Source organism: Castor canadensis, chromosome 7 (genome assembly GCF_047511655.1).
Source record: "Castor canadensis chromosome 7, mCasCan1.hap1v2, whole genome shotgun sequence".
Lineage (NCBI taxonomy): Eukaryota > Metazoa > Chordata > Mammalia > Rodentia > Castoridae > Castor > Castor canadensis.
Window position 1 is genome coordinate 22,308,718 of NC_133392.1, and position 13,221 is coordinate 22,321,938.

Genomic DNA, 13,221 nt, shown 5'->3' on the forward strand with positions numbered 1-13,221 from the left:
GTGGGTCTCTCCGTAACAGATGATGTGTTGTGATCACCTGGCAAGATTGCAGACTCAGGTAAAAACAGGTCAGCTCCAGGGCAGTGCAGGCAGACAGCAGTCAGATTCTGTGTCTGTACATATTTTTTCAGGTCCAGGTCATCCTAGATGCTTGCAGATCTCTTTCTGTAGTTCTTGGCATTGCACTGTTGCTATCCTGACTAAGGCCAGAAGGAAGTAAGAGAGACAAAAGAAAAAAAGTGGCTTCCCATCCAGCAGGTAAACAGACAGTCCAGTGGGTCAGCATCTGCCTGACCTAGTACTTGGTTGTTATACATTATAAAAAACTAATTTAAGAGTCAGTCAATGAATATTATGTACTCCCTATGTATTGGTAGTATCTTAGTTGACAGAAAAAGCAACCACCAAAATCTGGAGTATTTGAAATCATGAAGGTCAAGGTCCCAGGTCTATCAGCTATCCACCGTCTTGGTCTTAGATGTAAATTTTAATGTAAACATTAAAACGTAGCATGTCAAATGGGTAAAAAATTTGATTTAAAAATATGATTTTAATTTTAAAATTAAATTAAATTACTACCCTAAAATTAAATTAAAATCAAAATATAATTTTAATTTTTAAAAATATGATTTTAATATGATGTTAAAGTTGCATCATTATAAGTATAAAATAACTATAAGATGATTCATAAAGGTGTCATGATAATCACAAGCATACTTAGATACACAAAAGGTAAAGAAAAAAGAATTGAAGCATACCCCTAAAAAACTATCTACTCACAAGAAAAGAAAGCAAAAGAGAAAAGAGGAACAGAAGAATTACTAAACAGTGATAACTCAATGAACAAAGTAGTAGGAGTAAGTTCTTGCCTATCATTAATTATTTTGAATGTAAGTGGATTAAATTCTTTAGTCCAAAGATTAAATTAGAAGGTTTTAAAAACAAATGTACCCAATGTATGCCATCTACAGAAAACTCACTTCAGTTTTAAGGGCAGACAAACTGGGGGCATGGCTCAAGTGCCTACCATGGGGAGACCCTGGGTTAAATCCCCAGTACTGGAAAAAAAAAAAGGCAAAGTGAGGAGGTAGAAAAAGATATACCATGCACAGTAAGAGCCAAAAGACAGAGTTAGCTATACTTTTATCAGACAAAATAAAATTTAAGTCAATAACTATGAAGGAAGGTCATTATATAATGGTAAATGGTTCAAATAATCAAGAGGATATTAAACCGAAAAGCTTCCACACAGGAATGGAAACAATTAACAAGGTTAAACTATGGAAGGGAAGAGAATACTTGCAAACAATATTTCCGTGGAAGGGTTAATCTAGAAGATCTATAGACTGCATTGTAAAAAATCCACAAATAATCCAATTTACAAATGGGTAAAGGAGGGCCAGGCATGGTGGCCTTTAATCCCAGCCACACCAGTGGTGTACACAGGAGGATTGCAATTGCAGGCCTGCTTGGGCAAAAATGTGAGACCTTGTGCAAAAAAATAAAAAGATCTGGGGCATGGCCCAAATGGTAGAACATTTGCCTAGTAAGCTCAAAGCCCTAAGTTAAAAATCCAAAACTGCCAAGAAAAAAAATAGATAAAGGAGCTGAAAAGACATTTTAATGAAGAAGACATACAAATCACCAATAGGGACATGAAACCATACAAATCAAAATCACGAGGACATGTCACCTCACTCCCAATAAGACCAAAACGACAAGAAAAATATCGTTGGTGAGGATGTGGAGAAAGGACAAGCCATAATTATTGGTGTGAAAATAAATTGGTACAAACATTATGAAAAAAATAGAGTTTCCTCAAAAAAAAATTGATCATTTGACTCAGGAATTCCACCCTTCGGTGTCTATCTAAAGGAAATGAAATGTTAAAGAATTATCTGTGGTCCCATAATCATCATACCATTATTCATTATAGCCAAGACATAGAAACAATCTTAGTGTCACTCATTAAAAGAATGGATAAAGAAAATTACAGATACATATACACATACGTATATAATAAGGCCACCTTATTTGAGGATTTATTATGTGATTTTGACCAACCATTTTAAGAAACAATAAATTTAAAAACAAAGGAAATCTCAAAAACAAAAATTTCAAATTCCTCCCCATTTATTACACAGCTCAGTTGATAAATCTTTCAGTCACTCCTACATTATTTTCAATTGTATTTAAATTGTTGTATGACCTGATGAATGTTTCCCTGTCTTTAATTTTGTGAAAATATGCCTCTTGAAAAACAAATGGTGTCCTCCCCTTCATTAAAAATTATGGCGGTAGTTGCAAGCCAAAATTTAGGGCATGTAAGGAGCTTAATTTATGAGATAAAGTAAAACTTTTAGATTTATTGAAAAACGGCATGTCTTCATCAGAAGTTGGGCAGCATTACAGGAAAAATGAATCAAGGATCTGCAGTACTCTATTAAAATGTTTGCATCCTAAGACTCATGGCTTTTCTTCAACAGCAGTCTCCATGGAACCATATACCTACAGATATCAAGGGAGGGTCTACTGTTTACACAGACATGTGCACACACAGACAGTGGAATATTACTCAGAGATAACAGGGAGGGTTATCTTGTCATTTTTGATATAGATGAAATGGAGGGCAGTATGCTAAGCTAAATAAGTCAGAAAGGAAAAGAAAAAACAATATGCTATTACTTATATGTGAAATTAAGAAAAAATTCATAAAGTAAAATGGTGGTTTCTAAGAAGTGGGTGTTTGAGGGAATTGCGGCAATGCTGGACAAAGGCACACATTCTAGTAATAACATAAGCCAGTTCTGAGGAGTAATGTAGAGCATGATTCAAGGCAGACTTCACATTTTCTCCAAGAGTAGATTAGGCATTATTACCAAAACAGAAAAATGTTAATTAGGTGTGGTGATGGATACTTTCATGAACTAATTACCTTGATAATGATAATCACTCCATAATGTACATGTATATTAAATCATCACAGTGTGTACTTTAAATACATGCGATTTTATTTGGCAATTATATCTCAATAAAGCCAGGGATTTTTTTTAAGAGTAGCTTTTAGTTGTTTGTTTGTTTGTTTGTTAGGTCTCCTGAGAGATTCTATCTTGTTCTTTATTCCCTGAGCATTTTGAGGCAGTTGGATAGGGTGGGAGATACAGGCACCTTGCTTTTAGCAGAGCAAGAGTAACAGTTACATTTGTGCATCTCTCCGTGGAAGTTTTATCCCCCACAAAAGTATAAAAAGAAGTCAGGCCAACCCAGGCATCGTGGCACATGCCTGTAATCCTTGAACTTGGGAAGCTGAGGCAGGAGGATCTTGAATTTGAAGCCACCTGGGCTACAAAGTGAGAGCTTGTCTCAATGGGAAAAAAAAGAAATCTCAGAGGCATTAGCCTATTGTCTATTGCAAATATCAGATTATTTTGCTTCATTTCCTAAAACATCCAGGAGGGACACTGTTTTCTTTATCATGTGTCCCGTTGTCTCATGAAAGAAGAGCAAGGTGGAAATGTTACCTGTATGGTAGCTGGCATTACATCATGATATGCTCATGCAGTCCTTCACCAAAGTAACTGGCCACTCACAGAACACAGTGCTAGTCAGATGCTAGGGTTATGGGTTTTGAAACCCCACTCAATAAAGGGTGTATAAGGACTGAGAGATGATAGGCAGAGTGACTTGAAACACAGCTGAAGGGACAGGTAAATGTTCCAAGTAAGAGCAAACACACAAATTAGAATCAGGGCAGGCAAAATCAGCACAGAAAAAATAGGCTCAAATAGTTCAGACAGGAGCCAAAGACGGAAAAATTCAAAGAGAAGAGCAAAGTCAGTCCGAAGGTCAAGAAGCAAATGACTATCAAAAGTCAAAATGGCAGGGGCCAGCAAGCAGAGTGTGTTCAGGAATGAGCAATCTATTTTAATCAGAGGTAAACACTTCATTTCAAAAGTCTTTATTTACCTCATAAGGCACTTAGGGCCCATATGGGCCTTATGTGTGGTGGTATAATTAAATAGCAGAGTGGATAACACTCTGCTAATTCTCAGGTTATATTTATAACCAAGTTGGGGAAGCTTGAAGTGACGTTTCACATTAGCAGTATACATTTTAATCCATTAGAGATCATTTTTCAGAAGACTTTGATTTATACTTACTCATTTCTCTAATTTACTTCATAATATCAGGTTTTAAGGGAGAATTCTCCTTGAACATTTAGGAAGAACAATTTATTATTTGTTTGACACCCTCTCTAAAAATCTGGAAACTTTCCCTTTGAGATTTGGCAGTTGTCTCTGTGACATCCTGAATCCCCTCCTTTCCCACCTGTTCACAAAATGTGAGCTCAGAATCACAGCTGATTTAAAGTTTCAACAGAATGTAACTGAAGTGTGACAGCAATGCCACTGTTTGTTCACCAGACTGTTAAACCTGTCATTTTCCAAGACAGTCTCAGAGCAAACTTTCACTTAATTGGTAAGCATGAGAAATGAAAATGCCCAGGTACCTTGCTTGACTGGAGGTTTTTTTGCCTGTTTGAAGTTTAAGTGCTCACCATTAGTTAGCATTTAAGTCAGAGAGAACTAAACCAGGTGAGATAACCCCATGAAAATTGAAGATCACAATAAAATCATAATATGCAAGATCTCAAGGGGATGATTCCGGAATGGGATGTAGCAACAAATGTTCTTGCACATTCTTTTGACTAATAATATTTTTAAAGTTTTTGGAGAAATTGTCCATTAGGCTAAACTTATAAAATAAACCTAGATAAGCAGTCCCTAATTCTTTGACCTTTATGTTGTCTGTTTTTCATCACTGTGAAAGAACATCTGAGAAAAACAATTTAAAAGGAGGAAGGATTAGTTTTGGCTCAAGGTTTCAGATGATTCAGTCCATGGTCAGTTGAGTATGGGATTGAGGTGAGGCAGACAATCATGTTGTACAGGATGTAGTGGAGAAAAGCTGCTCACTCTATAGTGGCCAGGAAGCAAAAATCCAGATAAAGAGGGGTCCAGAAAAAGACGGCCCCAAAGGACACCCTGTAATGACCTACTTTCTTCAGCCTGACCTCTGAAAGTTTTTCTCATCTCCTAGTAATGCCATCAAACTATGAATCCATCTGTGGATGAACCCAATGATTATGTCAGAGCCTTCATAATCCAATCTCTTTTAATGATTTTACCCAGGAGACCAACCCTTTGACATAGGATCTTTTTGGAGGGATACTTCTTATTCAAACCATAATACTACTTTATCCTTTTCTTAAAATTTTATTTACAAGACTAGGAATTAGTACTTGCCTAGCTAGCATTAACCATATTTGCTTCTGAGAATTATTATGGTCATAATTTATCAGATTTATTCACAGTGGGAATCTGTTACTAATTATTAAATGGCATCAACATTGTAATCACCAACCTTGAGGAAGATTTTTGTCCTTTGGTGTTCCTTATTAATTGGTAATTTTAAGTTCCTTGGTGGGCAATGGTATTCCCATAGTGATACTATATGAAGAGTTGGACAGACCTCTAGCACTGTTGGCTTTTCAGAGGTTGGGTAAATTTGAAAGGAAGGTGTACTTGGCTGCTTTCAAGGTTATACAATCATGGTTAATTATAATGATAGTTAAAATTATAGATGATAATAAGTAACTAATAGCCATAGTCTGTGAAGCCATAGATGATAGGCAGGTAAGGTTCATGAATTAGGCTGGCAGGGTCAGGAGGAGGTAGGCTGCCCACTCCAAAGGACACAGCCAGTGTCTATATCCTGTATCACAATAAGGCAAAGAGAAGACAGAGAAAGAACTGAAAATCTTCAAGTTTTGTTTGTAAAGCTCACTCTGGTCTCATGTGAGTGATTTGCTTTGGCAGATGGAATGTTAACAGGTATTGTTCATGCAGGAGCTTGAAAAAGTGATTCAGGAGTCCACTTTCTGTTGGAAATCTGCTACCATGAGTGCAAGTCAAGACTAACCTGCCTAAATCTTGTCACAGGAAGACAAGGTTCTTACTCAACCAGTCTATGATCTGGCAGGTTCCAAACACAAGGGAGCCTAGCCAATACCATCAACAGAAACACTTATGCAATCTCAGCTGTGGAGGTACAAAGTGTGCCCAGATGCGCCTAGCTTGCATTAAAAGAATTGGTTGATCACCACCTAGATGCATGAAAGATGGTTAATGTTGACTCTTGTGTAGTACTGACATTTTGTTGTTGCTGATTACATGGCATACATGGCCACAGACACATATATGAGAAACGCTAGCCTATGAGCAATGGTCAATAAATGTTAGCTATATATACTCATATTTCATTGAAAGTAACATACTTTGATATTAGTAACTTCTAACATTTTCCAGAGCATCTATAGAAAGATTTCACACAATGGCACTATAATTGCCATCTGGCAGACTTTTACAGCTTGCACATTGAATTCAAAGATGGTAAAACGCAAAAATTCCTACTTATTGTGGAAAATTTCATTAAAACCCTTCAGGATGCCAGTGAGCTGTGATTGTAGATGAAGCTAGCTCCTTGGAGTCACAGTGTTCTGCAGAAATGAAGCTTCCATGGTGGTACAGCTCAGTGTCACAATTCCAGATCCATGCAGGAGACCAGTGTCTGGCATCCTCTGCATTAAGTCAGGTCAGTACTGTGCTCTTTGTTTGCCCTGGTGACCAAAGAGAAGTATGGGACACTCATCAGGGCTTCTAGTTTCCCTAAACATTGCAAGGGATTAGAAGCAGATCTTTCACACTTTCACTTTGAAGGGATAAAACATGAAGAGACATCAAGTCTCTTCATACCAAATTAGAATAGTGTTTAATTATGTTGAACATAAATGATGTGGAAGACAGCCAGGGAGAATTTAAATACTACAATTATAGTGATGGTCAGGAAGATTTTAAATATCACAATTAAAAGCATTTATTGTGTGTATTCTATTGGATGTTTCATCAAGGTTTATGTACCACAAAAAGATAAATTACTGTTATTCCATTATCTCAATCTTTTATAGTTTGTAAGGGTAAATTGGGTTTAATATTTGGCATTAATATTTTTAATGAAAGTTTGCAGTTATTCCAAGAAAATATGACATTTCATTGTTACTCATAATTTTGTCTAAAAACAAATTTAAAAAACCACCCTGTTTGAGTTCTACATTTGACTCAAAATAACTTTCACCTGCAAAACAAGTTCTCAGATATATCTCTTCTTCAAAAAATAAATAAGTAAAATAAGCTTCTCTAAAGAATCTTTTATAGACTGAGAGCCTTTGCAAGAATGAGTGCCACCAAAATGATTGAAAATTAATGGCACTACAGAGTCCAGGTTGACCCAACAATGTTGGAAGCCCTAAAGGGTAAAATTCTCAGTCAAGAGGACTTAGTGTTTGGTACCTGAGTAATGAACTAATTCTGAATCCTCTTTCTACTAACAGATTCCTGTTGCTCCCCTATGCCTGTGTCTTAGAAGCAGCCTTTGTCTTACAAACAAGATTGAGAACTAAGCTACCAAATTATATCCTTTTTTTTCAAAGATTCATTGTAGATTTCCTGCCCAGAAGTCTTATGTTTCTCTGGGAGGTCAGACTTTGCTGATCAGGTAGATTGGAGCATGTATGAGTTTTGGGTTCCTGGAGACCTTAACTCAAATTCTGATTCTACCATATACCAGCTATAATGTCTAGCATAGAACTTTAATTTCTTCTTTTCTTTAAGGGTGGTTAATAAGCTACCTTGTACAATATGATATAAATTAAAAATAACAGGATTCAGTAAACAACTACATAGAGGGTTTAGTTTCCATTCACCAACCTTTCCCTTTTGTTATTTTATTATATTGCAGTCTTAACTTCCCTGTATGAACCTGGGTATAGCTGCTACAACTACCTGAGTGCACAGGTTTCTCACCCTCAGATGACACAACTCCATGTTCCTCCTACTTGGAGTCTTTCTTCTTGTGTTGGACTTCTCTGAAGTGACTACCAGGTTAGAGCTCCACTGTTCACCTCACTCTTCATGATTTCTTTCTCTAAGTTTTTGTGCTGCTGAGCTTCTGGGTAGGTGAACTGTGGTTTATTACTTTCCAGGAAAGTCACTAGACAACAAGGCTTTACCTCTTCAGCACTGGAATCCATGGCAACCAGGTTGGGAGTATGTAGCTGAATCTGTGCAGCCCATCAAAATCCCTGGAACCTCATTCAAAGAAAATTTGGTATGGTAGGCAGTCACCTATACTATTTTTATATGACAAAGAAAAGGGGTGACATTGCTGGTACTGGAGCCATTCAGGTCCATTAATATCACTGCAATATAGACATGAAGGTTTCTAGAAAGGTGATGTGTTAAAGAACAAGAGTGAACATTTATTGAGCATTTTTATGTGCTAACCTTTCTTCAAAGGGCACACATTTGTGATTTCGTTTAATACCTCACAACCATCCTATGTTGGAAGCTATTAATAACTATTTTCCATATAGAACTGTGGAAAATTTTGGCATGGAGAAATTATATGCCTCATAGAAGGCTGTGTAAAGGTTAATGAGCAGATTACTCTAGGCAATGTAACAACACAGCTTTCTCTTCTTCCTTCCAGGTGAAGCCTTCATCAGTTGGGCATAGGTCATTTCCAGATTTAGAGATTCAGACACTTTTCAGATGAGCTGCATGTGTTGCAGGAGGAAGAGCCATTGCCATTGGTGGTTCTGTCATAAAGGTAACTGCATTCACCATCACATGTAATCAAATCCGGGGTCTTAAGGATTTCTCACAGGTCTGGGATAATAGAATTTCAGGCACACAGTGCCAGTGTCCAAGGGCAGCGAGGAAAATGAATTTCCACAGAAGAATCTTTGGTCCCCAAAGGATTAAATGTCTTGTGAATATAAAGACAGGTCTGCATCCACTTCCCTCTCTTGGAATTCATCCTCTACCTATAGCATATGGAATGAAAGGACAATCTTATATGAAGTAGAACTAGAACTGATGATAAGTAGGAAGAAATGTCCCCTCATTACTATGTGAAGACAATGTTCATTAATTAAATGTGTATTCTCTCTGTAGCTGCAGAAATTAAATAAGGGGATTGTGAATATTATCTCCTAAAGCAGAAACACAGTACGGTTATTTCTATTCTTGTACTTCAATATCAGAACTGCGTTATTTGAATCTAAGTCATGCTAGGAGATTTAAAGGTGATTCTATCTCTTCCCCAGGAAACAGCATGCTTAATTTTACACTTTTGAGTTGTGAGGTCATCTAATTGCTTCCCTACCTGTTAGCAATGTCAGCTTATTGTTTTGTCAAATTTATTGTTTCATCATTCATTCCATGGATGAAATGGAGATTATGTCAAAGAAATGGTACTCTTTACCTTTGAAATATTAAGATGTTCTGGGTAAACAAGTGGTTACATGCAACATGTCTCAGAAACTGTTTGCAAGTCAAAGAAACCACTCTACTCATATTTTTCAAAAAATAAAATAGTCAAGCCAATTAATATGCCCCTCACCTTGTGTAGCTATTTTTTGTGGTAATAGTATATATATATCAAAATAGCATTTTTATACCTTGAATTTATACAGTTTTAATTTGTCAATTATACATCAATAAAGCTAAAAATAATAGTAATGATAAGTAATATATAATTGATAAAATATGTGCACACATTCACACACACACACATATATATATACATATAAATGGTGGAAAAGAGATCTTTCAGAACTCTACCATAAGCTATCATTTGCCACAGGTATAGGACAAGATGTACCACAGCTAAAATTCTACAAAAGGACAGTATGAATCATACACCCCTTCATATATTCCCTTCCTCTTAGGATCATTTAATAGGCATTCAAAATGCTTTAGAACATAAACTTGACCAAGATTGAATCTCAAAATAACATGGCTTCCTTTGCTCTTACCAGGGAGAGGTAGCAGATATACCTTGAAGCAATCATCCAAACAACAGATGCAGATGCTACAGAACTAGAACAGAGAAGTGTTGAAATAAACATTTTTCCCTTCTGGAAACAAGTTTTGAAGCAAAAACTGTGTGTGTATCTGTGTGCCTTGCCTTATATAATGTACAGGTTTCTGAAAAGCTGTATTTGCAATGCTTCTTTTATCAGTTGTAAAACAGTAACCATCTATTTGCACTGATTTGGTTGCTGCATCTTTTTTACAGCTAGTAATGCAAAATGGAGTCTCAAATTGATTCTAAATTGTCTCATAGCAGCTTTCATATAGGAAAGAATCTGAGTACATGAGCTCCCTTGGGAAAGGAAATTCAGAATACTGTCAGCAGGAAGCATCTCCCTTAAATGTATGTTTATGAAAGATTCTGTCACAGGTCCTATTACTTTCACCAGACACTCTTCAAGAACTGAATGTACTAGGATCCCCTTTGTTTTTAATGTGCCTTTCATGTATGTGAGCATGTATGTACCTCTCTTTGTAACAACACATTCCATTTCAACCATGACTAGAGTGATTGATTTTATCCTCCAAAGAATTCAATAAATAATTTTTGTTGATTGCCTGCTATGAGCTCCTACATCCTCTTTGAAACCTATTTCTTGTGATGAAGCTCTTAGGGGATCAGCATCCCAGAGCACATCCAAACATTTCCAGAATCCCACTTGTGGAGCTATGTCTGAGGCACAAACTACTGCTTGATATTTCTGTTGTTTCCTGTGGGTGTCCCTCTCCCCCCAGTCCAGAATTCCTGGCAATCCATAAGGACCTTCAAGAAAATGTAATACTCAGGGAAGTAATACTGTTATTTGCCATTTATGGATGTGCATTTCAAGCTAAAAAAAACTCTGCTCTTCCCTTTTTCCCTCTCAGTACATATCAATAATTACTAACTGTGGCTGTATGTGCACCTCTGTTAATCTACCCATATGATTAACCATTGACAATTTCTTTATAGCCTAGAACTTCAACATGGCCTGTATATCAGAGACAAGAAACTTATAAAGCTTCCAGCCTCATGGAATGTAAGCTTAAAGATTTTAATGGCCAGAGCATGATTTAGGATGTTAATATTTGGAGCTCAGTTTGTTAAGTTAGCATGTTAAAATGAAAACCAAGCAAAAATAACTGACAAACCAAGCCTCTAGCAATTAACAAGTAACTTAATCACTCTGATCCTCAGATCTTCATCTGATTGAAGGGAGTAATGCTAGTAGTACATACTTCATAGCGTAATAAGATAGACTCAACAACTAAAGAAGTATCTGAAGTAAATTGTGTGGTGTCTGGCACAGACTTAGCATTCAATAAATGAAACTATCTTCTCACTGGGTCTTCCTTGTTGAATTTAACTACTGCTTTCCACTGACTGTTAATGTTAATTCATGTATTGGTCAGTTTCTCCATCACTGTGACCAAATAACTGACAGAAACAACTTAAGGGGTGAAAGCTTTTTTTGGTTTATGATTTTATAGGGCTCATTTCTGCTTAGGCAGAACACAATGGTAGTAGGAGTGTGTGGGAAAGGAGATTTTTCATCTCATGGTAGATAGAATGCAACGTGAATCAGAGCATGGCATCCAGGAAGTAGAGAACAGTAATAGGAAGAGGTCAGAGTAAGAAATAGTTCCCAAGGTCACAGCCCCAGTGACCAACTTCCTCCAGCCAGTCCCTGCCTTCCACAGTTCTACCATCTCCCAGTAGTCTATTCAAATTTTGAATCCATCAATGGATTAAATCACATTGGATCAGAGCCCTCATGATTTAAATGTCCCTGGAAATGCCCTCACAGACACAACTAGAAGTGTGTTTTACTAATCTCCTATGTGTTTCTCAATCTTATCAAGTTGACAGGATTAGCCATCATGGTTTGGATACTTCTGTTCTTTTACCCTTTACTCATAGCGTAATCACTGTCTACTATTTCTATGTGAAATAGTAGTTCCTTATGGTTAAGTAGGTGGACTGTACAACCAGCTCAGTGGTTCTCAATCTCAGCTGTGCCTCACAACAAGTCCACTTGAACAAGTTATTTCACCTTTTGTTGCCTTGGTTATCGTAACTGTAAAACGAGGTTTATAGCAGAATCTACCTTCATAGCTGCTACCAACTTCAAATCAAGTATTTTATTCAGTGAGGTAAGGCTTGTATCATGTACTTAGGCAGAATACCTGGAACAGAATAAGAGCCCACCAAGTGTGAGTCATTGCCATTCCCAATCATCAAATTAGAGATTTTGACTCTGTATTCATTCTTACCTCTTCCCTGTCCCCAAGTAAGAATCATGTTATTGCTGTGCATTGTCCTCACAAATCCTCTCCTGTTGCAGCCAGTGACTCAGCTAAACAGATACCCTCATGTCTTACTTCAGTTCGCCCATCAGGGCCTTTGTTTCTGTTTTGTCCATCTCAGTAAATTCCCTTCTGTTAATGACAAATCATAGCCACTCTTTGAAGTTCAACAGAGATGCCATCTCAACCACAACTGCCCTGATAGATCCTTTACCCACAAATGCATGGGGTACACTCTTCTGGAATTTTGTTTGACTCTTCCCCATGGCTGCCACATTTTTGACCCCATGCTGTATCTGAAAATAATTTGTATTTTCCTACAAGAGTGAATCTGCAAGTATGCACTCTTTTTTTCTTGTCTCCCTGATTTCTGCCTTTCACCATAATATAGTTTACATCTGTATATCCTGGGGAGAGAGGTGGGTGTCTTGGATTAATTAACCCCACTGTGCATGAATTGAATCAGGCTCTGTGGAGACCACTATAAAAACCAGAACAGGCTCTTTTCCTATCTTACAAGAACATAAAGCTGAAAAGAAAGAGCATGAATACATGAAAATGACTCAGTAACATTCTCAGAGCAGCACATAAACGAATGCCATTTACCCAGTGTCTTCAAGTTAGTAAATGCTTCAGGATGTAGAGGAGAGAGAGCACATCAGTCTTGCAGTACAATGGGTGAAGGCTCAGCAGAGAAGGGACTGTAAAGAAGGGAGGGAGGAGTATTGGCAGAAAAAGAAAGGAAAGCTATCCCAGTGGGTAGGAATGACTAGACAGAGTGCATCAATGTGCTGCTTCCTCATTTGTCTGAGGGACAAGACTGCCTCTATTTTGAAATATTTAGGACTATTAGTGTCCTAAGTTGAAATACCTTCAGGTCCCAATTTAGAACATCAATGAAATCAACCCTAGCAGTAGAGGCATGCATGCACTTGGAGTC

The 13,221-nt window shown here is 37.2% G+C and overlaps 1 protein-coding gene across 1 annotated transcript in view; it reads left to right on the plus strand.

Moving 5' to 3' along the window:
- LOC141424850 (uncharacterized) overlaps positions 1-11,317 on the plus strand; it is a 60,286-nt gene extending 48,969 nt beyond the window's left edge. The window contains exons 4-8 of the mRNA XM_074079504.1: positions 6,506-6,654; positions 7,858-8,000; positions 8,102-8,231; positions 8,608-8,727; positions 9,941-11,317. The gene's annotated coding sequence lies outside the window, so the exon portion shown is untranslated. The remainder of the gene's footprint in view (positions 1-6,505; positions 6,655-7,857; positions 8,001-8,101; positions 8,232-8,607; positions 8,728-9,940) is intronic.
- The last annotated feature ends 1,904 nt before the right edge of the window (positions 11,318-13,221 follow it).